This window comes from Acartia tonsa, chromosome 7 (assembly GCF_053477335.1).
Source record: "Acartia tonsa isolate MP-2025a chromosome 7, ASM5347733v1, whole genome shotgun sequence".
In the NCBI taxonomy this organism is placed as follows: Eukaryota; Metazoa; Arthropoda; class Copepoda; order Calanoida; family Acartiidae; genus Acartia; species Acartia tonsa.
This window is the reverse complement of record NC_137266.1, coordinates 39,855,654-39,861,036: the sequence shown is the minus strand read 5'-3', so window position 1 is coordinate 39,861,036 and position 5,383 is coordinate 39,855,654. Positions and strand designations below refer to the sequence as shown.

The 5,383-nt window shown below is 32.7% G+C and overlaps 1 protein-coding gene across 1 annotated transcript in view; it reads left to right on the top strand.

Moving 5' to 3' along the window:
- The window catches only part of LOC145324544 (mechanosensitive cation channel TMEM63B-like), a 126,412-nt gene that overhangs the window by 61,620 nt on the left and 59,409 nt on the right, over nucleotides 1-5,383 (top strand). The window lies entirely within an intron of this gene.

The window sequence follows — 5,383 nt, the reverse complement described above, 5'->3', positions numbered from 1 at the left end:
CTCTTTATTCCAGTATATATTATTCCCCACGCCGGGTTTGGTCACAGAAAAAATATGAAAACATACCCCTCCATTTAATTCAAATTTATTAAAAACAAGGGTGGGGGGTTCAGGGCTCATCAGGCACTTTGAGGGAAAGCTCTGAATTAAAATTGATTAAATTTAAACAAAACCTCTGAATGTTGGATCTGTGATAAACAATTGTAAATAAAATAATTTTGTAATAATAATTTGTATTTTTAGTCATTTTTTCCAAACTCGAATTCTTTTTAAACCCTTAACTATTGATCTATGTATATATACAGGGATATGTTAATTGGAGAAAAATAGTCATCTATCGCATCGTATTTTAGACAGCTTTCCGCGATTATTAAAATGGGAAAATATAAATCTGATATTAATTTTATGATATTTATTTTAATATTTGTGGAAAATTGTTATACAATGCTATATATGATTTTTCAGTATGGCTGAGAACTGGTTCTAATCAAGCAGATATTTATCGGTTTCGATGCCATACTGAAATAAATATTCCCCAAATGAAAATAAAAAAAAAGAAGCATAACATTTTTTTCCCGAATTATCAATTCCATGGCCCTGATTTCATTTTAACAATATATTTTTTTCGTCGTAAAAATTTATTATTTTTGTTTAGTATTTGTTTGAAATTTACATGTATTCATTTTATTTTCTAGGGTATATTTAGCTGAAAACAATCAAAAGCACCAAAAATAACTATTTTAAACTATGGTAAAATTGTTTAATGAGTTTCAAACAAATTACAATTGTAATCAAGGATAATGTTAGTATTGAAGCAGCTAAGCTAGTAGAAAATCAGGAATTCAAGGGCTCTTAGGTTTGTTGTTAGTCAGGGATGGTCGATAAATTGTTGTATATCCCCAATGATGATAAACTAAATTGCCTAGATTACAATTAGTGATTGAAACATTTGGACACTCAACTTAATGAACCAACCAATCAACATTCAATAAAAGTCCCCAAAATTGTTGAACCAATGAATAAGAAAACGTTATCCTAAAACTTTGGAGACTAGTGTAATAAACAATCCAATGTCCCCTCCCTCCCTGGTTGTAAGTTACAGTTCGACCTACTGCTGCTATGTCAGATGCGAGACATAAATATGTCCTACTCATTTCCATGCATAGTTGGGACTTTTAGACAAAGGTTGTGCAATCAAAGGATTGGTTGTCCCTCCCCCCCCTCTTAAAAATAAAAAGCTTGGGCGTTATTGAATTGCTGCACTACTTATATGTATATACTGGTCTCTTTTTTGCCTAAATTCAAATTCATTAAAGTTAAACAATTTTTCCATAGTTAGTTTGAAAAACAGTATTACAGTCATTTTAAGTTGATATTATTATACAATTAATTGTCAATGTATTTAACGATATGTATTATAACAATGTATTTTATATAAAGGTATTATAATACCATTTTATATATGTATAAATAAATAAAAGCATATAAAGTGTATAATTATATAGTTTTTAAGTAGCTCAGCTACTATAGCTTAGTTGTTTGTCCGTTAGTTATTTCCAGAGAAAATTTGTTAACAAGTTTTAAAACAAGTATCAAATAAACATTTAGCATTGTGTATCTAAGTTTTGGAATCTGATACAGTTTACGGTAAAATGTTCGATTATTTCTAAATATATCAATGAACATTAAAGGCTGCTAGCTGCCAAACGGCTGATCGTACAAAACTATAGGGAGCACGAAAATGAATTAGCTGGAATTGCCAAGATCAAATGATCACAAATAATAAGGCTTATTGAAGAAATAACTAGTAAAATAAGTCTTTTTTTTCGCGCATTAATGTGCGCTGCGTGATATCTCTTTATTGATATTCATTATCTTATCCCTTAATATCTCTGGAACGGTTACTATGTTACTAAGTACTTACAATATTAATTAAATTATAGAACAAAAGTTAGAAGTTTTTGTTTTATCTTTCTGTGTGTATAAGCTGTTATCTCCTAAATCATTTTAAAACATGAATTATTTTTAGTAGCGCAGCTATTTATAAACCCAAAGTCTGGCTGTATGTCATTAGTGTCTGCTACGTCGTATTAAATGTACCCATAATGTATTGGTAATTTTTAGGGGGGGGGGGTCTACCTAATTTAATTTTTTCCTGTAAATGCTATCACAAGCGCGTTAATGTTATCAGTGACGTGCACTAGGTTGCGCCAAAACCCAATCCCCTTGATTATTCCAGTGGAATGGGGGTAGTGAACAACCAGGTTTAAGTGTATCCAACAACTTTATTAATTTGAGAGAAAAATATGTCGTGTTTTTAGCTAATTTTGGTTGGCAAGGTACCCTTTGTGTTTACTAATACTGCTCTCAAATTCAGTGAAAGCTGGGTGAATACACCACCCTCTTGCACAATTCTGAACGTAATTGTAAATAAAAATATTCTAAAATAAAACTACAAACTTTTTTTTAAATTCAAGTTTTCCTGTGAGTTGAGTAGCCAGGTAATGGGAAGAACATGTATCCCTAGGGTGTTACACATCTCCATAATATGTAGAAAATAGAAACCCTGCAGGGGTAATAAAACCATATTAAAATATTGATAATAAGGTTGCTGTACCTTGCCTGTAAAGCACTGAAATAAACCACCTACCCACATTTTTGGTATAAATTGAAAAAAGTGTAAGGGGGGGGGGGGTTCCATTTCCAGCCCTTTGGTCCCTATTTACCTGCTGTGCCCCAACCCTACTGGGCTATCCAGTACTAAATATAACCTAACCTAAAGTAATTAAAATAAAGCGAAAAACCATCCTCAATCATTATTTTCAAAATAATTTCATGTTTAGTAGTGCATTGATAACCTCTGCTCCTACAAACTCGTCCAAAAAAAAGTCTCAATCTGAAGTTCATATACTTGACATCTAAAATAACGTTATACACAACATTTAATTAACATTTCATAAATCTATTTTCCTTGTTTAATGAAAGCCTGAGGGGGGGGGGGGGGCATTGTGATATTTACACTACCTAAGATTTTAGGGGTGTGTGTTTTAGACCCTGCACCCTTGTCATGAAATTTGTTAGCAGAAGGAAGGAGATTTTAAAAACTCTCCCCCGTTTCCTAAATATCAGGGAGTATGGGAGGGGACAATGGATTGAATATTCAATTTTTAGGAGTCTCAGACTTTGGTTACATGCTTAAAGGGAATGTGTAAAAAGTTAGCAGTTTATGACAGAGATTGGGTACTAGTGCATGAAATGCTGCTACTCGCTGTGTTAGTTTTAAATATAGCAGACGGAGAGTAGTTTAAATATATAAGTTAAGAATACACAGCCCCCCTCCCATACTCTATTTTGCTCCCCTCTCCCCCACCTCCCTTTTTTAAAGCAGACGATAGGGAAAGGAATGTGGGGATAAGGGAAATAAACAGGATAAAAAGAGGCAGGCCTGTCCCTTTTTTCCCTGTTCATATCCCTTGCCCCCACCTCTCTTTTCCCTTTCCCTGTCATCTGGAGAGTTCCAGGGAGATTTTCCTAGTTATTATTGCAAATTATTGCTTTTTTCCTTGGAACTTTTTTATAGTTAGTTTATAGTTTATTAAGGGGTAGTTTCACGAAATGCATTTGAACTTAATTTGGTGAACCGCATATTTTTTGCTAGTTAATGGGTTAAACTATATTTATGTGGCATATACATATTTGAAAGAATTTCAATTTTCTACCATGTAGTCTTGATATTTTAAAAACTACGTGGTAGAAAATTGAAATTCTTTCAATTATATGCCATATAAATGCAGTTTAACCAATTAATCAGGAAAAAATATGCGGTTCACTAAATTAAGTTCAAATGCATTTCATGAAACTACCCCTTTAATTAACAAACCCTTTACAATTTCCTCCAAATTTACTGGATTAATCTGGATTTCATAGCCTTTCTTTGAAAACTCTTAAATTGAATTAATTGCCCATTGTCCCCTCCCTTACTCCCTGCTAAATATAGTGCTTTGAACGCCGATATATTTTTCATAGCAAAGCAGGTAATTTGAATATTTAAAGCTGACTTATAATATGGATGAAATAACTAAAAACTTTACTTTCATATAAAAAAAATGTACACTTTCTATCCAATTATGAGAACGAATTGTTCCGATACCGTGTTCCTATTGGTCTAATTATGGGGATTGTTCATCTAGAATCTCTATATTTATTTAAAAATGGCTTTTCCTTTTTTGATGAAATAAAGCAGACAACTGCAGTTATAACCAGAGCCATAAGGGTCAGGTTCATTTTTATTTCTGTCTTTTTTTCACCTGGTTTCTGCACCGGTTCACAGTTTATAGGAGCATCATTCGGGGGCCATGCCGTCACAGTTCTGAGGTCCTATACATTTCAAATAGTGAATATTAAACATCAGGGAGGCAGGGGACATTGGGGCAGTTTATTACACTAGTCCCCAACGTGTTATGATAACCGTTTCTTATTTGTTGGGTTAAAAACTTTGGGGACTTGAATGGAATTTGAATTGGTTTGTTTATTTAGATAGGCCTCCAAACGTTCAACCACTAATTGTAATCTACATAAGGGGTATTTTTCTGCACATCATTGGGGATGTACATCAATTTATCTGTTATTGTCTTATCCACTTGTTTAATAAAGAAAAGGAGTATCATGATAAGAATACAGATACTGCAAATAATGATACAATATGAAGTATGGGCAATCTCATCAACAGTAAAGACTTTATGACAAAGCTCAAGCAATGAAGAGAGTGACTGTGTCTCTATGCATTAACACTGGATATAGAATATGTGGTTATAATGACAAGGTAAAATTTGTCGTCAATATAGGTTTCTAATATAGACCTCATTTATTGGTCAGTTCGTTCATCAAGTAAGAGATGATGGGGGTATTATTATTTTAACCAACTGCGAGTATCATTTTATTAGAGTGAAAATCTGGTTCAACATCCATGTTATTATATAAATCGATTTTATTAGCAGAAATGAATTTGTTAGTGTCCAAACCAAAGGATTTAAATCACCTGTCTGTTTTCTACTATTGTTCCAGTTCTCGATGTTTGATCATTTAAAATTTCCTTAGTTGTTTGAATATCACTCAATTGATTGTTATGTTCTACAAGTTCAATATCACCTCTAGCTGTGGCTTTGGTATGATCACTCTTGTGGCTAATACAAGATACATCAATTAGATTCTTCAAAATTGAATAATAAATAATAATTATCAAAACCTAATTGAGTAAAAGAAGGATGGTAGCATGCATCACTAGTTACTTGTTTGAACATTAAAGTAAAAGAATAGTGGGACACGAGCTATATGTAACTCTACTCATGGGCTAGTGTTAATAGTAGAAAAAGGTATGAATACC